The sequence below is a fragment of the Ptychodera flava genome, chromosome 1, assembly GCF_041260155.1.
Source record: "Ptychodera flava strain L36383 chromosome 1, AS_Pfla_20210202, whole genome shotgun sequence".
Taxonomy (NCBI): Eukaryota; Metazoa; Hemichordata; class Enteropneusta; family Ptychoderidae; genus Ptychodera; species Ptychodera flava.
Window position 1 is genome coordinate 5493046 of NC_091928.1, and position 25160 is coordinate 5518205.

General features: G+C 36.3%; 1 protein-coding gene across 1 annotated transcript in view; it reads left to right on the forward strand.

Annotated features, from left to right (window-relative positions):
- The window catches only part of LOC139123494 (leucine-rich repeat-containing G-protein coupled receptor 5-like), a 175244-nt gene that overhangs the window by 56889 nt on the left and 93195 nt on the right, over positions 1 to 25160 (forward strand). The gene's annotated exons all lie outside the window — the stretch shown is intronic.

The following is a 25160-nucleotide window of genomic DNA, read 5'->3' on the forward strand; positions in this document are numbered from 1 at the left end:
TTACAATGAAAATGCCAAAACTGAATAAAGGCCTGACATGGGGGTGAATTTGAACTGCATACGGTAGCTCTACTGAATAGGGATTTTGTAAAACAGCTGGTAAATAAAATCTTACAAAATATACATAGATCGAGAATACAGTTAGATATTTAGTAGGATTACTCTAAACCATGCTTTCAGTAACACAGAGATTGAATCAATTGTAAGTTCTTGTTCCACCCTTGAAATTACTTTGAATTGCCAAGCCTGTCAACACAGTCTACATGTCATGTGAATTAAATCAATATTATCATTTACATTTGAATTCTAGTCTGGACCAGAATTCACATGTTAATGATAACAATGCAGTCTACACATGTACAGGCTGAGTTGACAAGCTGAATACTGTGTATCTCAACGTGCTTTGGGGAGTAGAACTAGAAACTGTAGTTGACATTAAAATACTGAAAAAAAATCAAAAATTACAGTTACTGGCCCTGTCTTTAACTTTTGCAAGTTGTATTGCATTGTGAAAACTACATGTACCATGCTGATTATATGAAGTTTTGTTATATAGCTAATAAGAGTTCTCCTTAGACAACAACCAAGCAAGCAGAATCCACAATAATTCTATTTTCACAACACTTTGTAGTCTAGTTTGTAGCAAGACTAAATTCCACCGAAAAATTTATTTACAAATATTGCGTACTCGTCCGAGTATAAGCCCCTGCTCGTGTATAAGCCCCCCTACTGATTTTAGAGGATTTTAGAAAATGCATTACATCCGTGTATAAGCCCCTACCCTAGTGTAACTCAACTACAGAAAGGTTAGGAGAGTATATTTGGTCATTTAACGTGGTAAAATTAATTTTAGAAGATAAAGAAACTATTAAAGATGTTAAAACAATGGGAAACTGGAGTTCCCTTGACAATATCGTAAGGAAAATGACACGTTTTTCCAGTACTATCTTGATTCTTTGACCCTACTCACCCCCGTCGCCTAAATAGAATAGTCTCACTCACGTCCGCCATTGTTTATTTTCATTCACGGCCACGATGTTTTCAAGCTTGAAACATGCAGTTTCTTTTGTTTGAAGCAATTATCCTTTCATTTGTGAAGACTTTTCCTGGTGACTATTACAATTTTCACTGCTATGTTGTTGTTTTCACAAGATGTAGACAGTTTGATATTGGAATATTGAGTTGCCTTTCGATGTGGGCAATGCATGCCTGTTCATTACTGTTGATCAGCAGCATACATGACGTCTTTGTTTCAAGTTTGGGTTTTTTCCGACGCTGAAATTTCACCAAAATGTCATTTCAGTATTCAGAGATTGTACAATCAATTTCTTTGGATTTGTAAGTCGATTTTTAAAGCGATAGAAAGATCGAGTGGTGTTGAAAAAATCGTGCATAAAATTAGCATAAATTAAGCGTCCATGCCAGATAACATGGGGTTGCTCGAGTATAAGCCCCTCCCCTAGTTTTACCGCTGTTTAGTGTTGCCGAACCGGGGGCTTATACTCGGACGAGTACAGTACAAATATTGCGTTTATACAAAGAGTTGTATTGTCTATTAAAAATTATCTTACAGGGTGTGTTTGCTTGTACCTCTTCACAAATATGGCTATGGGACAACATGATTAATTCATAGGGGTGACTGGCCCCCACTATTCTTCAACTGAACCTAGGTACTTGTGTAGGTTAATGAGATCTTTAAAGGGTGATGGTTAGCGAAAGAGAAGGAAAAGAAAGGTTTTTATGTAGACATCATGTATTTTTGATATGACATTCAAATACATCATACCCTAAGGGACATAACGGAACTCCAGATACATATATTGGTGTTTTAGTGTCAAAGCAGAGTCAGTAAAGTCTTTTTTTTGTGTCGACATGAATTTAGGTTTTCAGTTTTCGAGGAAAAATCACTAACTTTTCTTGCAGCTTTTTGCACTGTTGAAAATGTTCTTTCGCAAACAAAGCCACAAATTTCATCAAAATACTTGCGTACAACTGTCATATTACTACTCTTGATTAATGTGATGAAATAAAATTGTGTTTTCTGAAAGCATATAATTGCAGGATTGAGCAGGTTGTATGAGAAAACTGTCAAATAATGGCATATTGATTTCACATTAAATTCTTTGAGTTTGTTTTCTTCTCCGCTTACCAGCCTACCCTTCAGAAATTTGAGTGGACGAAATACAAAGAATTTACTTCTGCAGAATTCATCTGTTGTTGTTTTCATAGCTACATATACATGTCATCACTCACAAAATACTCATTATTTGGGAGCATCACTGACAAACAGATGAATTTACTTGGCCCGAACAGAACATTATAAATTTTGCTTTAATAGCTTGACATTCACTAACAAGAGTGTCTAGGTTGAACAATTCAAATACATGTATCTATTTATCCTGCTCCAGAAAGTATAAATGAGTGCACATTGGTGGGAGATAATCAGTAACTATAGATAGATTGTTAGGATAAAGATGAAATAAGGATGCGATTTCTTTAGATGTTCAGGATCGCCATAGCGAAAACAGCGTCTTGTCACTGGGGCATGTCTCTGGCTGCAGCAGAAGTCACGTTTTGCACTCTGTAGTAACTGATTGGAACCGGTGCCACCACGATTTGTTTCCAAAATAAAAAAGCTCCCCGTTACAAACAAAGCTAATCAGACATTATTGGTTGGCTGTGTTGGAGCAGGGCAGGAGAGTTTTCCACAGAGATCTGTACGTCTGGATTTGCACTGATGTCATGACTTGACACAGAGCCTTGACAAACAGTGCGAATCAGTTGTATTTGCAACTGTTGCATGCCTTGCTCTGCCGCATGTCCCTTTGTAGAAAGACGAGTACACATTGTACCTGGCATGAAGTCCTGATAGATGGCCATAACGGAAGAAATGTAACATTAATAAAGCTAATTTTGGGCCCTTGGAATCTCCTACTAGATGCGCGGAGGGGAAAAAGTTACGCTCCCCAATAATGAGTATTTTGTGAGTGATGACATGTATATGTACCTATGAAAACAACAACAGATGAATTCTGCAGATAATTGATGTGTTTTTCGTTGCATGAATTGCTTGTTTTGCAAAGCGAATTCAGCTGGAAATCCCAATGTATTCCAGTAATTGATTTTGCAGGCTGGCCGTGCAGAGAGTGTTTTGTAACTGTGATGTGATGGGAAGAATGATCTTGCCGACAATGTTGGAATTTTAATTTGTCTGTGATCTTCAGTATCGTCTCAAACTTTCAATTTTATCAAGACGTCCTCTTTCAAATTTCCAATCCAACTGAAAAATATTCCTGACAACACCAATCAAAGACATCCAGGTAGTGAAAGGAATATTGTAGCATTACATGTACATGTATCTCAGTTTGACAAAGGTAGTGAGAGATGTGTTGCTAACTTGAAGAGGAACTCATTTCATCATTTTCAAACAACTCTTCTTGGATCATTTCAATTTGGATGAGGCAAACTATTTTCCTTGGTTTGCTCAGACCTGATTACAGTGAAATGAATGTGAAAGGGGAGCGTTTGTCATCATGTTGGTGTTCACATGGAGTGTGTACTGTACGCAGATACTCCCTCCTTGAGGTGAACACAGTATAAGCTTTCAGCAACTCAAGATACATGATAAAGGGCAAATAACTGCACATGTAACTTTGGATAATTTTTTCACTATTTTTGGTTTCCATGTCAACTTCGGTTTCTTTTTCTACTCCCCAAGGCATCTCAAGATACACAGTGTTCAGCTGAACTCAACCTGTGTATGCATATAGACTGCTATGTTTTCTTTACACAAGTGAATTCTAGTCGAACTAGAATCCACGTGTAAACAATACATGTACCAGTGTATTTTACATGTATCGACATTGATTTCACAAACTTAATCAGTGTAATAATAGTAGGGAGTTTCAACATTCTTTGAGGAATCAAACAAAAATTTGCAACTGACATGCAAAAGGAAAGAAGTGAGAAAAGCATCAAAAGTTACATTTTCAAACACTGAAATAGTAGAACTCAGTTGTGAAACAACACTACTCACTACATCACAAAAGTCACAAGAAAATAGCATCTATGTAGCCTTTTAGACTTTATCTACTTTCCACCCGTACATACATCACAACTCCCAAGTCAAACAAAAGATTAAACGTAAGCTTGTCAGAAGAAATGATGGTTAGATATCTTGACAGGTAATTCACTTAAGTGCGATATTTGATTCTGTTTTTGTGAAGATTTGGAGGTGATGAGGTCAGAGTATTTTGATCACTTGATTATACTTGTAAGGATTACCTGCACTCTTGCTATTTGCCTTACTCTCAGGTGTATTTTGGTTGAGGTTATTAATTCCTACTTCAGACTCTGCAGTCTCACATACAGCTTCTGTCGTCCATGTTGCCATGGTGAATGCTTGCTTCATCTCCTCTTTCTCAATGTCAGTCAGGTGATGAATAGTGTGAGGGTTTGCTGTGGAGACAGCGCCATGTCCCCACAGCAAAGCAACTACTGATCCAGTATGTCTCCTTCAGCTCATTGTGCTTGGTCAGTCTTAAGAAAAGATAAAACATTAGGTCAACAAATTACAGTATTTGGTTTCATCCATATTTTCCAACTTTTTTTGATTGTAGCATGGTGTATTTTGGCAACAATACAGTGTGGGAAATTCAAATGGAAAACTGGCTTTTTTGGAAAATACATGATAAGTGGGGTTTATGTCATTTGAAGATCTGAATGATAAAGGAAACATGAATTCTGGATAATTTCACTCTACTCTGCTTTGTGTATGTACCGGTATGTACCAGAATGGATATGTATGGATGGATGTGTGTATGTATGCATGCATATGTGTGGATGGATTTACCGGTATGTATGGATGGATGATGGGTGGATAGGATACTGTGGAAATCACAGTGCTTTAAATAAATATATATATATTAATCATAACATTGCACTCTGCTTTCCGCTTGGAGCACTGTAATTTCCCACAAGGACATCTGTATACTTATATATATAATATATATATATATATATATATATATATATATATATATATATATATATATATATATATATATATATATATATATATATATATATATATACATATATATATATATATATGCATGTTACATATATCATATTGGAGTGTAGATACCGGTATGTGTTCTATTCAGACTGTTAATTTGACATGCTATCAATAAGAGAAGGTAATAAAATAATCGGTGAAAACTGCATTTGTGAAAATTGCATCACAGGGTCTGGATCAGAGATGTTAATTTAAGTCTACTCTTGCAAGTTTGTCATCTGCCATTTTTGATTAAAAGATAAATTTAGAGAAAGTCGACAGACACCTGGTGCCCTGGTGTGGTCAATTTGTCTATTGCATTGATGATGATAAAGAAATATTTCAACAGAGGTTGATTCAGTGGTTCAGAGGCAACTAAAAGAAACTTGTTCTCTGTTGATTTTTGTTGCTGATACTTTTAGCCTTCATGTATTGTATTTCCCACAGACTTTTCTCTCTCTTCATCTAGTTAAAGCAACACAAACAATGAAGGGCTTGAAACCAACTTGTGACAAATTTTTAGTATGTGTCATCTTCTGTGAGGATATCTGCTAAAGGGAGGGGGTCGTCTGTACTGTGCGTGTGCTACCTTGTTGACAAACAATGTATTTCATGCCTTATATATGGGTATGTATCTAGATGCATCATGTCAACGTAGTTGCAACATTTAAATTTTACGATCATTGTTAACAAACATGTTTTAACTTTCATCAATCACCAACATACATGTACCCTAGATACAGTGTTTACATTGGCTATGGGGGATCCCTGGCAATCTTTGAGTAGAGTTCCACGACTGCCGTCCTTTTAAAATGTGTTCACACCATGATATCATCAGTTAGAAGTGTACACCATTGATAAACTTGTGCCCACACTTTGGTCGTTTTGAGGAAACTTTCAAAGTACCGGTACACAATTATTGAAAACATCATGTACATTTGTGGAGAGAAGCAAGATACCCAATGGTTTCCCAGGTATTTGAAATTTAATAGATGCTATGATCTGTTTTCTTAATAAGGAAATTTGAATTATGCTTTCTATAAAAGTAAGAATCTGATATGTAATGGATGTTTCTCCTCAGAGTTCAATCGTCTACCCATGCTTAAAGACTTTGAGAATGAAAAAAAATCTGTCAGAGAGTTGATTTGCCACAGGGTAGTACCCAGTCACTGTTATTCCCTAATGCAAAGAATGCGGATGAAATACGGCTATCAAGGGTTACAAGATAGGAGAGTAATAAAATATCTATTAAAATTCATGTAGTCAATTTGATACTTCTTGTGCTGTGAGATTTCAGTTGATTTACTACAAGGGGACACATTGTGATGGAGTCTCTCTCATTTGTACCATGGATGAGTGTGGATGTATGTCAGGTTGGACACAGCCCTGAGACTCACATAGCCCCGGGACTGAGTTCCATTTGTCCCTCAACGACTCTATCTAGTCAGCAGGAAGGGAATTTGATAGAATTCATCTGAGGCTCAGATTGGTCACAGTGTGTTATCACTGTTGATAAATGATATATACCCACACAAGTCAGCTTGCTGATTTTGAAGTCATCCGGTACAAATGGATTGTTATGTCATGGAAAATTGGCTGCCTTGTAACAATTTCACTTCCATGAACCCAGGGCAGGAGAGTAGAACTTTGGAATTCACTAGTATTTTATATGCATTTGATAGAGCAATCCATTTAAGTAAGTCCTAATTGCGCCTCCGATCCTCAGTAATTTGCATAACAATAAGCAGCAGTCGTTGACCTCTTTGTTGAGGTCATCCAGTGCATTGATCAGATGTGCAATACCAGGTGTTTTGTAGGGCAGTGACCAACTTTCTATTGGCTTGGAGGAGGACCTCAACTTGCATTTGTAAACGAGTGAGGGACTTTTTGGATAGGAGTTGTGTTTTATATTCTCTGTTTGCAGTGTTTCAAATATATTGGGGATCTCTGAATTTGTGCAACCATACTTTTGTGTCCTGTACATGTATGTTTTAGGTAACAGTTTTGTGAGTTCTCAGAATGTATAGCATGAAGCATTAAAATTTAAACTACTGGTGTGAATGAATTAGATATAAATTTGCTTTCAAATTTTGCTTCATTAATATTTCAATTATGATGAATTGACGGTCATTTCTAGGTCAGGCTGCTGTAGCTTTGTCACAACAAGAATTTAAACATGACAAATGTGTGCAGGTACATGCATTATCATGCCATGCCTTCTGGTTATTTCACTGAGACAAAATCCTAACACCCCCACAATGTACATGTACGTAAACAGAAATTGAGTTCAGTGTGAAAGTTGAGAGAGTGTCTATTTCAATATTGCTATTTGGAGTATTTAGAAATGTACAAGCTAAATATGGTACTGAATTGCAGCTAACCGCAGCATCTCCATGACGATATACTTGGTGGTTAAGGAATGTAAAGGGATCAAAAGCTTGCATGATTTCACAATATGGTGTCAAACATGATTTGAAATTCTCTTGTCAATAATAGCTATTAATACTCTACCTATATGCAGGTTGTGTGTACAAGCTGAATACTTGCGGTGTGTTTAACGTCACTGTAAAATGCAGACTATTAAATGCAGCTGATGCCCCAGTCAAAAATTGTTACTGTCCTGCTTTGCTTCTAAAAAGTTTACACTTTAATAATGAATGAAAACAGATCGGGAAAGGAAACAGCCAAATTATGCATGAGTATGACCTGTAAATTCAGTTGCCCTATGTAGATACCTGGGAGACAATTGAATATTATAGCAGTTCACTGGAGAATAGGTTTTGAAGAGATTTTTTGGCTAGTATGCAGCATCTCGGAAGCTGTTATCCAATTGGTTGGTTGAACCTTACCGTTATTATTGGATTCTACACAATAGACCCCTTAAGTTGCTGTGAATAGAGATAATCAACCAATCAGATATTACCTTCCAAGCCGGCTGCACATCAGCAGATTTTTACCCTATCCTCTCCACCCCCATTTCTTTGTGTAGAGGTCAGACTTTGCTGTAGAAAGCAAAACTTTTCATCAAAATTTGACGATGAAAGGTTGATTTTTCTCTCTTTCCCATTTGATCTCAAAGTTTCTGTACAATTCTGTTGTTTTCTACATGGAAGTGGGCTCACTTTAAAGGGAATGTGTTACAAAGGTGCTACTTCTAGTTTTCTTGCAATAGAAACAAAGCCTAAAATTTCAACAGCTTGATAACCAGTCTTCTGGTCCCAAATTGGATGCCGGCCTGCAAGGAAAAGTGACATGAAGTTGCAGGGATTCACAAATCTGTGAAATGCAAGCTCAGCATAGTTTTTAATTTACAGTGTAAAGTAATATTCAAAGTTCATGTCCGAGGGGCAAATGGTGATGTTTGGTTTAACCTTTGTTGATTGTGTGAAGACACGATTTGCTTGCCATGCTGCTAGTTAGTCCCCACGGACACCGTCCGGGGGGACTTATAGGTTTGGTCATGTCCGTGCGTGTGTGCGTCCGTGCGTGCGTGCGTGTGTGCGTCCGTGCGTGCGTCCGTCCGTTCACGCAGATATCTCAGAGATGCCTTGAGCGATTTCATTCAAACTTGGTACAAGGATTACTTCACATGTCATACAGATGCACGTCGATTTGTTTTGTGATACGATCCAATATGGCCGCCAGGCGGCCATTTTATTACGATTTTTTCATGTACAGAGCCATAACTCAGACATGTTTCAACCGATTTTATTCAAAGTTGGTACAAGGACATTGACCAATGTCATAGATATGCACGTTATTTTGTTTTGTGATACGATCCAATATGGCCGCCAGGCGGCCATTTTATTACGATTTTTTCATGTACAGAGCCAGATCTCAGACATGTTGCAACCGATTTTATTCAAAGTTGGTACAAGGACATTGACCAATGTCATAGATATGCACGTCATTTTGTTTTGTGATACGATCCAATATGGCCGCCAGGCGGCCATTTTATTACGATTTTTTCATGTACAGAGCCATAACTCAGACATGTTTCAACCGATTTTATTCAAAGTTGGTACAAGGACATTGACCAATGTCATAGATATGCACATCAATTTGTTTTGTGATATGATCCAATATGGCTGCTGTGTGGCCATTTTGTTACGATTTTTTCATATGCAGAGGCATAACTCAGGCATATCTCAACTGATTTTATTCAAAGTTGGTACAAGGACATTGACCTATGTCATACATATGTACGTCGATTTGTTATGTGATACGATCCAATATGGCCGCTAGGCAGCCATTTTATTACGATGTTTTCATGTACAGAGCAATAACTCAGACATGTTTCAACGGATTTTATTCAAAGTTGGTACAAGGAGATTGACTAATGTCATACATATGCATGTGAATTTGTTATGTGATACGATCCAATATGGCTGCCTTGCGGCCATTTTGGTACGATTTTTTCATGTCGAGGGCCATAATACTCTAAGGCATATCTTAACCGATTTTATTCAAAGTTGGTACAAGGACATTAACCTATGTCATACATATGTATGTCAATTTGTTTCTTGATATGATCCAATATGGCTGCATGGCAGCCATTTTGTTACAATTTTAGTGTCCTTAGCCAAAACTTGGGCATGTCTCAACTAATTTTATTCACCGATTTTATTCAAACTTAGTACAAGGACATTGACCTATGTCATACATATGCACATTGATTTGTTTTATGATACAATCCAATATGGCCGCCGTGTGGCCATTTTTTTCTGATTTTTTCATGTCCAGAACCATAACTCAGACATGTATCAAGCAAATTTATTCAAAGTTGGTACAAGGACATTGACTTATTTATACATGTATGTCGATTGGTTTCACGAGATGGTCCAATATGGCCACATGGTAGCAATTTTGTTATGGTTGTTTCATGTCGAGAGCCATAACTCTGGCAAGTCTCAACTGATCTTATTCAAAGTTGGTACATGTACATTGACTTACGTCATACATATACATTTTGATTTTTTAAACAGTAAGATCAAATATCGCTGCATGGCGGTGAATTTGTTACAATTTTCAGATGTACAGAGCCATAACTCAGACATATTTCGACCAGTATCATTCAAAGTTGGTTCAAGGACATTGACCTATTTCATACATATGCTCGTCAATTTGTTTCACGTCATGTAGCAGCAACATGTCAATTATTGAAGTTTCGTAAGTAGGCTTATATGTCAAGAAATACGTACTGCATCAAATTCATGAAACTTTATACAGATGTTAACTGATGTTAAGGTCACATTGCTTTAACATTGAAAAAGACATTTATCAGTGTCATTTTAATTAATTTGTAATTGCATAAGTAATGAACTTTCCTAATTAGGGTGATATAGCCACAACTTAATACAACGTCAAATGTGATGAAACTTGATACAGATGTTGATCTCATCGTGTTGTAAATACTGCATCAAACTTTATGAAATATGGTACCAGTGATAATCTGTCAAGTGTTAGAATTGTATGCAAAAATGTTTTGCAACATCCTGTTGATTAATTCCTAGTTGACTCATTTTATGAACTTTAGGATGGTGGCCTACATTGGTTTTATGTTTTCATCACCATGGAACTCATTCTTGGCCATTTGGCGCCATCTGTATCAAAGTATTTTTATCACAGACCTAATTAATGAAGAGGACTCTATCCTCTTAGGACATGTAATCAAAGTACCCATTAACAAGTGGGGACTATGTCATCAACGATGACTTGTTGTATGAATTTCAGTTTAGATACATATTTACCATAGAATAAATTACGAGAAAAATTTCAAATATTTAGAGCGACATGTAGACAAACATCATGCGGAAAACTAGTCTCCTTACAATTAAATTCATATCATGTGGTAACTATAGTCTCTCTTTCTGGTGTCGTCTCAAATACTTCCCTCAAAGATGATGACGCCTGCCGAGTATTTAGCCCAAAATGTAATTAAAAAACATGAAACAGAATATATGAGTAATACCGACTAATCTGTGTGTTATTTCAGGATATCTGCTTCTGTCACAGGAAGGTTATATTGTTGTCCGTATATAATACCTTTTTGATGTAGATCAATTCTTTCTAGTTGCACAGTACGAACATGTTTGGGAGTCGGGCCTGCTAAGTGACGGGATTACAATTCAATCACTATAGTCAACCTAAAAATCCGGCATTTCGAGTTCTTATATGCACTTAATCCCCCAGCCGACACAAAGGGTACATTCATGGATTTAAAAAATGCTTTTCAAATGAAATGCCTTTCACAGTACAGCTTTTACGTTGTGGATACATTTAGTGTGCAAGTTAGCCATTGTCATCAGTGTCCTGCAACTGTGTCGTACAGCAAAGGTCATATTTCAACTTTTTTGTAACCGGGTCGGTTGCGAGCTTTCACTGAACAAAGAATAAACATTTATGTTGAATATGCTTTGGTTGTGAAATTTCAAGCTAAATGTAGCTTCAATTCTCAAAAATAATACCATTAGGAAATGCAAAATTGCTGACAGTGAAGAGATGAATTTTGCGACATAAATTCCTCCATCTTTAAAAAGTGATAGAAATCGCATGGATGATAATTTGAAAATTGACAATAACAGCAAAAATGTTTGAATTACGGTATGTCATAGAAATTGTCTCAAAATAGTCTTCATGTGTTACACTGCAGGACAGTCTGAAAGCTGTGAGAATAGATTTTAGACAATGTAGAATTCCACTTCAATCATGAAAATTTTCAGTGAGCGAAACTTTTAGTGTGAGTTTCATTTCAAATGAGAAACAATTTTTTTTTCATCAGTAATATGGTACTTCCATGTGTACTGGTGACTTTTAATGTGTTTCTCTACGTAATGAAAATATTATGTGGAGTGTCCTGACAGTTTTGATGTATGTACAGCACTTTCACTGTATTTCACTATATTACAAATTTATCTTTCAGGCAGAGTGCGCTCTCATTGCTGGTATCTTTGTTGTGAAACTCACTGAAAATGAGGCAAAAACATTCCAATTTTGCTAATGTTGGAACACCTATGATTCCTGGTGACAGATCTCTTTGTTCACTTTTCACAGGTTTACAAATCTTTGAGAGACACAGCGTCATAAGAAACAAAACATTTTTGTCGTTTTGGTTTGGAAATGTTCTGTCAAGAAATGATTTTAAGACATGCAATTATAGATTGTGTAACTATTGTACGTACTGGACACCTTAATATTTTTGTTTTGAATGGAAAGTTTGATCAAGAAATTACTTGTGTGAGATATTTAATCAATGCTTTAACTACTTATACCATAGGACATCATGTCCTGTGCATCTGCTGCATATTAAGACATGATATCCTTGTTTTGTGCTCAGGTTCATATTTGTCATTCCTAGATGTAGGAAAGTAATTAATGTGATGTCTCTATGCATAATTTTCAGATGCATTGTGACTCAGTATCTTTCAAATAATTCATCAAATGTTTTGTTCAATGGTGTGACTTAGTTTGAATAATTCATGGTTTTTAACCCTTTCACCACCATGGTTTGGTCCAAACCCATTGTTATCAATGGTGAGTGTGGACCTGTTTACAGAGAATTGGGGTGAACAGGTTAAGTCTTACCGATACGTCAGACACCTTTACGCAGTGTGTGCTGAAATTATGAATATTCATTTTTAACATAGAAACGTATGATTGCTGGTGTCTGACAATGCTGTATGACCCAAATTGAATTCAATCTGGCAAGGCACGGCAACTTCAAAGTCTAGGCAATGCTGTGAATGACATGTTTTCTGCCGAAATGAAGACAAAAATAAAACAAAATTCACTTTTAAATATTATGAAACATTTATGTCTAGCAGAGTTCCATTATTAAACGAGATGAAAGGCCTTGACATTATTGCTGACCATAATCCTGCAAATCTGGTGGTTTAAAAAACTAGTTACACTGTAGTAAATTACCCTTAGCACACGCCATATTTTGCCGGTATTTTATCGGCAACTGATTTTGGACTCAGAAGCTGTACTCATATTGCAGATTTTACTTCAAGCTGTCAGGGACAGTTAGTCAGTTCCTCTGTGAATGACATCCCATCGGGATCACATGTATCAAATCACAATTTTCGTTTCATCTGTCACCTATTTGAACTACCCGTAATGAAACCCATATCGACCTGTCTGCCGATTATCAAGGCTCTGTGTGCAGTCTTGATTCAAAATAGGAAATTTTGTCCCCATCAGCTGTTACATTTTGCTTTAATTGAAATGGAATGCCAGGACCATCAGCTGGGAACTTGTGGATCATTTCCGGCTCTCAATTACACACAGATTCCGAGTACTCTTGTACTTTCATGTTTTTTGATCAGGATATGGCTCATGTTTACCAACTAGTGCCTGAGATACCTACCAGCTTTGTGCCTCAAATTCCAACCAGCATTGCTTCCTGAAGTGTGCTTTCATCATTTCTGACCATTTTTCACCTTTAATGGGCCAGTAGCTGTATGATTTTTCCACAGTTTTGTTTGATATATCAATTACAGTTTCCTTTTCTACTCCATAAGGCATTTTGAGATACAAAGTATTCAGCTTATCAACTCAACCTGTGCATTTGTAGAGACAGAAATATTTTTCTTTGCAAGTGAAATCTGGTCGACTAGAATCATAGCATGGACAATACCAGTATATTTTACATGTACAGACATTGTCTCCACCAACTCAATAGTATGTTTCAACACACTTTGAGGAATGAAACAAGAGCTCATGGTTGACACAAAACAAAAAATGTTATAGTTACTGGCCTTATATTCGAGAACCTTTCTGTAGTTTTGATATGAAACTAAAAAAACTTGAACACTAAGTTTTGAGTAGTATTAATCTTTACGGCCCTGATACGGGTTTTGCGGACCGAGGTTGTACGGCGGAAGGGCCCGAGCATGCGAGGGCCCGTATGCCGTACGACCGAGGTCCGCAAAACCCGTATCTGGGCCGTAAAGGTTTTATCATATACCTTATTGAACGGTTGTGATATGTTTCAGTATTTATCAATAAAATTTTGTTAAAGTTATGGGCGTAAATAAACAAAAACATGAGCCACGCAACTTTGCGGATTAATATGTACGATGTTGTCATTTGTTCTGTTGTGGAACGCGTCACGAGCTTGTTCTATGCGAACGCCAATGTCACCGTGATATGAGTAGTTGATCCTGCTCGTTAAAATACACTTTCTCAGCAAAACATTGAGAGGAGACTATCAAGCACTTGTTTTAAACCAATTTTGATCGGAATAAGATTCGAACTGTCAACAATTTGCTTCAAAACTACGAGCGAAGCGCAAAGAAACGGGTTCGAATCTCGCGCTGACGTGCTTTCGAATGGAATGTCATGGATAGCAGCGAGCGTAGCAACGACAACGAAAAAGTTGGAAAAAGCGCACACACTACCTTATTTGGGCAAAGTGTGCCTGGGCGTGATACGGCAACTTATTACACACCTGTAAGAGCGCCTTTTCCCATAGGTTTACATGGGTACGTGAATCTAGGTATATGATAACATACCAAAACTGCTTAAAGGTTCTTGACAACTCTACATGCAGTGGCCATATCAGTGGTACAATGTAGAAAACTATATTCTCAGTTTTATACGGGTATGTTAAATGTACCGGTACATGGGCTTAGCAATATGCAAGGATTAGAGGATGAGCTAGGAGACAGGGGGAGACTGATGGGAGGGATAAAAGCAAAGGAAGTAGGATTGAAGGATGGAATGGAGGGAGGAAAGAGACAAGGATATGAAAGTGTTGGAAAAGTGCAGGAAGGAGGGTGAGATAAAGATAGGGAAGGGTGATTGGGAATGAGGAGATTATTTTCCAGTTGCCCATTGGGAAATTGACACGAAGAGGAGTTAGTTGCTGACAGTCTACTTTATAATATGGTGTTTGTAACCATTAAATCTCATCCAGCTATCATTGGATCAGTTGTCCCAGTGTTAGCCCTGTATGAATAGCCAGGTTGATTGCATCTTCAACAGCGCTCACTTTATTAAGCCTGGAATGTTTTCTAAAGGCCAACGCTGTCTGCCGCACTAAATATAGCTATGAAACTAACGGTTGCATCGCAAAACATCTCTAATATTCCCACTGCGTGGCATGAAGCTTTATTTTGTACAGCATGTTAATCTAATAAAGTTCCTTTCTTAGCTTTGTGAACAGATATTAAAAAGATATGCTCGAGGAATCACTTTGATGTTATTGTTGTCAAGAATTGTTCAGTGATCAGCAAATGGCACCCACATAGGGTTCAATGACAAAGGGACTGCTATCTAAAACTAGTACCAATCCACAACAGCTTCATTATTGTGTCTCTGTGAAAACATTTTGCAGCTCAGGTGAAGAAAAGAATAGGCTATCACTGAAACGGAAGGATTTATTGTGAATTGTAGGATACACATCCTCTGTTCTTGTGGACACTGTGCAATCACAATGGCTGTTCTTTCTTAACACCTGGTAGCTGTATAAAAGTACTGTACAGTTGTATTTCAAGGGCAGGTTTATTTGTTCCCACCGTTGTTATTACACTTCTGCCCTTTACAACGCAGTATACATACTGGAGGAATGGATCTCAATTGTACAAATTCCTCCAGATATCTATGTGTGAATATTTGTTACAAACTGGTATACAGTGTTGGACTTCAAATCATGATCAGTCACATCAAGTTTTTGAAGTTACAAATGAAAGTGATACCGTGGTATACACACATTAATTTAAAGTGTTTATTGTGTCCCATCTTTTCCAATTACATGTACAAGTTTTGAATTAAACAAGAACATGTCTCACTAAAAACAGTAAGGGTAGTTATTCAGGGATGATGAAATATCTCACCTGCAGTAAAAGACTGCATTCATTTCTTGAACCTCACAAAGTTCTCTTTGGGATCCAGTGTCAGAGTAGATGTTAAACTGATTCTTTTAGCTAAAGGCAGAATGTGCCTTGAAGACAAATACTCTGGCCTTCTTGTCTACCGTTTGTAGGGGCTCATTTTAAAGCTCTTGGTGTAAGATTACTTTTCATCCTCTAAGTTTTTTGAAAATTGAAAATTAAATTTTTCCCATAGAGTTAACACAAGGATGGCGTCCATTTTGAATTTCAAATATCGGGAAAGCTTATATGTAATTTGTCTCTGTAGTACCTAATTTTGCACAGTGACCCCTGATTTTATTCATGCTTTGGTAAGAGAATGATTAAAAGTTTCATTGAGGAAAGTGTAAGTTTGAGCAAAAGTTTAAGTCTTTCGCTTTCGAGGCGCACACTACCTTAAATGAAAGTGTATACTGGTATTAAATATGCCGTTACAAAGTAGCTGGCAGCAGGATGGGATTTTGAAGATGTACATCAAAATTTAATTGTCAAAATTTCAGCTCTCTCAGATTACTTTTATTACACTTCAAATTGTCATAAAAGATATTGCTCTATGAAATTGATCATGTAAGCAATTAATGAGTAAGGTGTTAATGTATCCCATAATAAAATATGTGGCGTCCATTTAATGATCAGTTTGACTTTTTGTGAAATGATAAAGTTACGAAGACTTCCCAGCGGTAGGGTGTAAAAGCATTATACCCAGCACTTAGAACACGGCTCCATATATTCCCGTAAATGATAATGTTGTCCTGATATTAAATTTGCCGTTCAATAAAAATCCAACTCGTTTTGTCATAAAATGCAGTAATTCATGAATCTGAATGACAACATAAAGTTCTGGCATTTGAAATAGATGACACATTTGTGCAAGGCAAAAGTTGCCGCAGGGCACAACTACAAAATTAAACGATAATTCAAGTGACTCCAACAGCCCACAGCAAAATTCACACTGTGCTAAAATATGGTCCTAGGATGTAGAAAGCTTGTCTACATTTGTTTGATATGAATTTATGAGTTCAGCTGTAAAATATTTTGATTCAAGTAATACATTGTGACTTTCTCTTCCGTCAAAGCCATTCAGATGAGAAAGTTGTTGCTAATATTGTTAGAAATGAGTGAAGACTTGCAGTGCAAATTAATTTTGGCAAATTCTCGATTGCATTGGAACTTGCAACTTGTAGCACTGTATCTGATATAAACGTATCATTATGCTTATACAGTACTTTTGTATTGAAATATTGTAAAAACAGCATGTTGTACTTTCACAACTTCCTGGGCATTCCGGTTTAGTGAGTGTAAAAGCCATGCTGTATTACAATATTGCAAACAAGATATCAGGACAAATCAAAAACTGGTATGCATACTCAAATGAACCAATCAAAAACTGGTATGCATACTCAAATGAACCAATCAAAAACTGGTATGCACACTCAAATGAACCAATCAAAAACTGGTATGCATACTCAAATGAACCAATCAAAAACTGGTATGCATACTCAAATTAACCAATCAAAAACTGGTATGCACACTCAAATGAACCAATCAAAAACTGGTATGCAACTAAAATGAACCAATCAAAAACTGGTATGCACACTCAAATGAACCAATCAAAAACTGGTATGCATACTCAAATGAACCAATCAAAAACTGGTATGCATACTCAAATGAACCAATCAAAAACTGGTATGCATACTCAAATGAACCAATCAAAAACTGGTATGCATACTCAAATGAACCAATCAAAAACTGGTAGGCACACTCAAATTAACCAATCAAAAACTGGTAGGTACTCAAATTAACCAATCAAAACACATTTTTGCAAAGTCAAGATGTGATCTTAACTTCACAACGCGACGAGGAGGTTGTTGGTACATGTATGCACAGAGGAAAATACAAAAGTTGAGAATCCATTGCTTTGTGACGGGAATGTTATCACATGAATAAATATTAATTTGGGTTTTCCAGTAGGGATATATGACTTGGTATGATGTACATCTGGGATCCTGACAGGGCAAGTCAGAGAAATTGAAAAAATGAGGCAATAAAAAAAGGAAAATGAAAATTCCTATCTTTTTTCATCAATGAAGGAAAGAAAAGCAGAGAAAATAATGTTACAGACAGTATTAAATATGCATAACATCAGTATGAAATCCCTCCCAGGATATTACATGTATGTTGCACTGCATTCTATCTCTTCAAATATTGGATGAATTGTGTCAGCAAATGATGCTATCATGAAATATTGAATAATGGGTATTCAAAGATGTGAGTCAAGGGTACTTGACTTCTGTGTTAATGACATTGAATCCCATATGTTTGTATGCAATTGAAATTGCACTGTAGCCAGCTCCCCGGAGACGTCATGGCTGATTCATACCGGTGTTAGGATGGTATGGCATGACACCAAGTTGATGAAAAGAATGGATTAGAAATTGATAGGGACCGGCATCATAGTTGAGAGCGAATTCTGATTTTGTTTTGTACTTGAGTGAGTCTTAATTGACGTGGCTCGGAAGCAACCTTCGTGGACCTAATTCCCAAATCGACATCAAGTTCTCTGAGTAGACAAAATGTAATCACCTTGCCGCATTGAACTTTGCTGATGCACATCAGTGTGTTTAATTTTCTGGCAGATATTGACTGCAGTCATGAGGAAAAGTACTTTAAGAGCGTTTGTTCAATGTAGAACTTTAAAGATAAAAAAATTGCCAAACTTCCAGCTAGGGTCAGAAAACTTTCTTCCTGGCATTTCCTTGGCCATGCAAGAGGAGGGAAGCAATTTTTTTTTTTAATTTTGTACAAACCGGTAAACATTGAATGTGTTGTTACTGTAAATAGGTACAATGGTACAGTATTTCATCGGCTGAAAACACACCATACATGCACTGATATGTTTCCTATATTGACATTCACATCTGTTGATAATGGGAACATTTTCATGACATACTGATATGTATAAGAAAAAATCAAAATATTGAAATATCTGCTATTGATTTTGCCTGCATTTTGAACAGAATTGTCAAAATCAGCAAACCTTTAATAACCTTCTCTGTAGCCCTCAGTGTTCAGACATTTTTGCCTCATACTAAGTAAAAGCACAACAACTTACCTTCCTTGTTAGCTACTATAGACTATAGTCTATAGAAGCTATTGGGATGGGTATCCGTCCGGCGTCCGTCGTCAGTCTGTATGTATGTATGTATGTATGTATGTATGTATGTATGTATGTATGTCCGTTTGTGAGGCGTCCGTCCACTCAAATATCTTGAGAACTGCAGTACTTACTGATTTGATATTTGTTGTGTAGATGAAAAATACGATTTTGAGAAACTATTTTTTTTAATTTTTGATATTGTTGAAAATAGGCAAATTAATGCCAAAAAAGGTGTTTTTGGTAAAAAATCTTCTTCTTCATAACCGCTGGTCAGACAGCTTTGTTATTTGGTATACAGGTCCCTAGGGGTAACCCAACTTAGACTTGTTCAAATTGTGATGAAATATGCAAATCTGTATTTTTAAGGAATTTTTTTGTCATTTTTGGTCAAAATTTGACTTACATTGTATGTAATTCTTGTACTGTATAAACCCTATCAATTCACCCAGAAAAAAATAATTAATATGATTTTAAATAATTGAATTAATTAGGAAATCATCAAAGCCAAAATAATTTTAGTGTAGAATTATCAGAAAGTTCAACTTTTTTGACAGTTCATAGTGAAATGCTTACCATCTTGGAGGATTAAAACATGTAAAGGCAACTTTCCTGAATCCCAACTTTGACATATCTGAACCGTCATTTATTGTGCCCTGTATGTTATCTAAAAGAAATTGCTCAAAATAGTCAATAGAGATAGAGATAGAGATAGAGAAAGTTCTAATTTCCATTTATGGTTGATTTGGTAAGGATAAAATAAAATTACTTTTTGAGGAAAAAAATAGAGTGGTCAATTAAAAGAGTGGTCAAAGTGATAGGGTTTTTATGGTAAAGCTGGGCTGTATAAAGATTCCTCATGTGCTATTTATAGCAATTATGCAATCTGTGTAAACAGTGCAATGAAAGTGTAACATGATTCCTTATAATGCTTTTGATGACCTTGAACTTCTTAAGTTTCAAACCTTTGTCTCTTCAGTGTGCTTTCTCTGAGTATGTACAGTCTCAACTTATTAAACAGAACTTACAATGTTAATCAAAGATATCCACCTTCTTCATCAATACATGTGTCACAAAAGGTTATTCTCTACATAACTCAACAGAGCTCTATCAACTGTTGAGTTGCTTGTTCTTTCAAAACCGCTGGTCAGACAGCTTTAATATTTAGTTTACTTGTCCGTAGGATGACCTTAGTGAGATAATTTCATACAGTAAGGAAATACTTAATTTTGTATCCATGTCTATAGTAGCTTCAGGGACTTTGGCCCTATGTTTTTAAAATGGGTTCATGGTTAATGAAAATTCATGATCTCATGAGTATGGACGGTGTGACCAACAGGCAATTTCGAAGTAGTGGAACTCAGGGTATAACAGGAAACTGTGTTCTCTACTTGCAAATCTGCCACTAGACTTGCAAAATGAGATACCTGAAGCAATACTGGAATGCCAATAGTGCAATAAGGAGAGTCACTGATGAAAATAAAATAAGGAGAGACACTGATGAAAATAAAGAAATGATCAATATAAGAAGAAGCAAAAAAGGAAAATAGAACTTGCCATAAGTCATGACTTGTCTGCCAAAAAAAATCTAGCTTTAAATCATTTTTGTGGCTTTTTATCTATCATTCTCACCCTGCTGGGTGTTTTTGTGTACGCTCTGACAAAGCTCTGTTGTCGTATAAGTTATCATTTTATTGTTCTAATGTATTCATCAGAGATAATGCCACAAAGAATTGATTTAATGATATTGCCGAGTCAGATATTGGCTGTACCACAAAATATTAGCCGCCAGTAAAGACTGTAGAGAAATGTTTCCTAGGGTTTACGCTGCCAGGCACCTTGGAATGCATATACCGTAATGCTTGCTATATTTTACTCACAGATAAAAACGTGTGTGACAGAAAGGAAGATATATTGCTTGCTGGTTTAGCTTCAAGCCTAAATCGAGGTTACAAGCCTCTATACCATTAGATGCAGAAAACATTCAATGAAGCCGCAGAGATTTTAGGATGCAAATTGCTTTCTGGATTTTCTGTTGTTGGCTTGATTGTGATGAAGAGATGACCTATTCCATTAAAGTGTTATTAATCTGTCTTCTGTCTTTCCAATGCGGATGTTCAGTTTTCAGAAGAGTTCATTACTTGTTTAAATCATTTACATCTCCATCAATGTTGACTCTAGGTAAATCTTATCTTCTATGGAGGGGTGAAGGCAGCTCCACACATTGAGTCTATCTTTGTGTTGGTTGGGATTCATGCCTCAAGCGTTATTTTGTGTCCAATGGTTCTGTTGTGTGTATCTGGCAATATTATGGGATATACTATGGGGAGATGCTTTGACCTGTCGTCTCAAAAACTGTCCAATTGTGATCTGTTTGACAAACATTTTAAGACTTTGAATATATCTGTGGTCTCTTCAGCAGTAAACTTTGTAACAGTGACAGTTGAGAGAAATATGTGGCGTCTGAATTTTGTTCCGTATTAAATGTTGTGGATTTAATTAAGTGAGTACAGTTCCATATGCACTATTGTGTACTGTAGCACATAATTTACTTAATCAAACTAGGTGTGGAGTAATTTGATAATTTGCCAAGTCATCTGATGTGGAATGATTCTTGAATAAATGTATATTATATAAAATATCACAATTTGCCAACTTGGTCACACTCACTCTGGCAACCGTGGATTCAACACGCAAGAATGTCATCCTTTCAAGTAGCTATGTACAGTTCCTTTCAGTGCTTGTTTCACTGAGACTTATTGCAACTGCTCCTATGGAGTCCAACAACCAAGACATTGCATTGCATTCTGGGTATGCATGATCATTACTCTCCTTATTTAAGATTTTGTTGAATCATAGAGATCTATTTCATACATTTTGTTGAATCATAGAGATCTATTTCGTACATTTTATTGAATCATAGAGACCCATTTCGTACATTTTGTACACACATACACACACATACCGTACAGACACAGATCAAAACTTATTTCTATCTAGTCAGGGAATACAGTGTTTGGTTCAGTGAGTCAGGATTGCAGAGCGGTATGACAATAAAACAAGGAGAAAACATGACATGAGTAATACCAATATACTTGATGTGTTCTGTTCTTTGGTGTATATACATGTGTGTACCGGTATATGCCCCGGTATATCAGCATGTATGTGTGTGTGTGTGTGTGTGTGTGTGTGTGTGTATATATATATATATATATATATATATATATATATATATATATATATATATATATATATATTATATATATATTATATATATATATATATATATATATACTGTACATACACTCTGCTGAGCAACTTAATACTCTTTCCATCTTACTTACCACCTTTTATTTTGCATACTTCTACCAAAGAACTTGTTTCCAAACTCCCATACTTTCAATGAGGTATCCAAATTTGCCAGTGTGCAAAACTTAGAAACATGATAATTATTGTATCCACTTACATGTTGGTGAGACATGTTTGAACATGATAATTCCATTTGTGGATTGCAATAACAGAAAAACCTCAAGGAATATTGCTTTTTATTGCATTAGCAGATTTAATAAGATTATAATGGTGAATTTCTCAGCACACTCCTAGATGTGTAAATACCCCCAGCCTGTCTCTAACCAAGGTTGTGCATTTCATTCCTAAAATTATTGAAGTGCATCCCGATATTTTCTGTTAGTGACATATTCTCAATACAAGAACAATGAATACTGCAAATGGTACCTATATGTTAAATGTCAATCCTTACAGTTATTTTTTTAGAATTTCATGAAATTATGTTGATTTTCAAGTATTCTTGTCAATTCTTGAGTTCAGCCAATTTCTGGATTTAGTAATTTTTGCAATGCAAAGTGCAGTTAATAACCTGAAAATCACGGTTCAGTGTGGTAGTTCTGATAATCTATACTGAAATACTCCTGGGAGGCTGTATGTCTTATGGCTAAAGTATAGCTCATCCGGTATGCTTTCTAGGCGATTGAAATGTCTGAAGGAAGAGCCATAAATATACCAAGTCCTCTGGGGACTGACTTTTTCCATACTGATTCCGAGAGGAAATGATACTGGTTTTAAATTCCCCCCTGGTATTGCTCCGGGATATTCTATTTGATTTCCTGGGAGCTTTTCAAGTGTGTATTTTATAGCCAAGAACCCGCTGTGGAGTACCCAGTTGCGATTTCTGAGACGCAAAACAAAACATCTTTATTTTTAAAAAGTTCATGATGTGATGGGAATTACACTCTTGGCTTTCAAAGTATGATGGCCTGACCTCACAAGATAAATGATTATTGAACATTGATGATAGATCAGTGGATTTTTGCTCTTGAGAGATACATGTTGTGATAGTCAGCAGAAAACAAATGATTCAGTCAACACCATCCAGGTAAAGAGTAGTCAAAGACAAAAAGTTATCATGTATTGTGTCAATAAATTATGACACAGAAATCTCACTGTATTAAACCAGGAATTATTTATGCCTGGTATCAGGTGAGTGAAAAGTGAGTGTGGATTTCTCTCTTTCAAAGCTTTCCTGTCTTGTTTAATGCACAAGCATACAACATAATCGTGTAGCAGCAATTTTTTATGGGGACAATACGTGTATATCATCCTCATATATTTCATCTTTAACTCCCTTCCTTGAAAGGATTATGGAATGCTTTTATGGGCATCAACCCTCGATACTTAAAGAAATTTGAAAACAGCGTGAAAAGAAGACAAAATGTTTGTTATGGACTACAGTTAAATCATGCTGTTGAATTATCGTATTTCATTGTAGTGTAGAGTACGTTATTGGTATGTTAGAGTGTGTCCGTAACTCTCATATGAAAAAACTGCAATGTCTTGACTTGTAGTGGAATTGTACGGTAGTGATTGGCTTTTTTATCAAGATATGCAGCTGGTTCAGGATAACTATTTTGTTTGGAACCATGTAACCGTATCAATTAAGTGATATAAAGTTTGAAAGCAAATAGTTTCATGGGTCTTCCATATCTTGTGTTTTGTAGAGTGGCATTTATGTTTTAGATAAGGTTTCTTTGCTGTGATCAAAGCTTCAAACATACAGATTTATTGATTTCAAAGCTTCAAAAGCAGCAGCTTTGCCGAATAAAACAACAAAGTTGCAACTGTTAGACACAGAAATAACAGAACATGTAACTGTTACAGTAGTTGTACTATTTGGTGTTGACATACCCTTGAGTACTACTGTATTCTTTATATTCAGCTCACAAATGTTTTTTATAATTTTACTGACCAGAAGAAATAATGGCAGACGAATTCACCTAAAAAGGTCATAGGGTAATCTTGTGCCCACTTGAAGTGCGCCCTCTATGGTAGATATGAGAACAAGCCTGAAAATGGACACCTTCCTTCATGAAGGTTTTACACTAGTTTTGTTCCGCGTACCAAATAGTAAAAAGCCCTCTTTTATCTTTCTGAAAACAACATTGAATGCTCCTTTATGCAAAACCATTTTCTGTTCCATGCTGATCATAAAGACTGCAATCTGTGTCTTCACAAATCTGTGCACTTATAGTTGATATTGTATGAATAGTTTTCATTTTAACTATTTGATCACATCATTTAAAGCTTGTGCAGTGGGCCGCTGAAGGCACTCGCGAGCAGCTCACTGGTAGGCATGCATCACTGCAGTTTGATAATGAGAATAAAATTTTTGACGGCATAGTGGCCGCCATTGCAATCCCATGATTCTTGAGATTGCATCATCATACATCACGGCCCAGCTTCAATGGTTTTCACTTTTAGTAAGATTTGCAAGCAATAATGCTATAAAACTACTAATTTATCTAAAGAAAATTGAAAATGAAATGCATCGATATAATTTCATTTGGGATAATATCAAATCGTGTGATAGCATCAGCTGCAGTCTTGTGCTAAGGGTAACGGCCATGGCACAAATATGCTGTAGCATTGAGTAGTCAATCTCAGGGAGCTGCTGCATGTTTAGCTATAGTGAGCCCATCAACACTTGAATATCTTAAAAAGATCTTTTTCCAAAATCCATCCACAATGGACAGTGAACACACAACAGTCAGACTTTATTGAG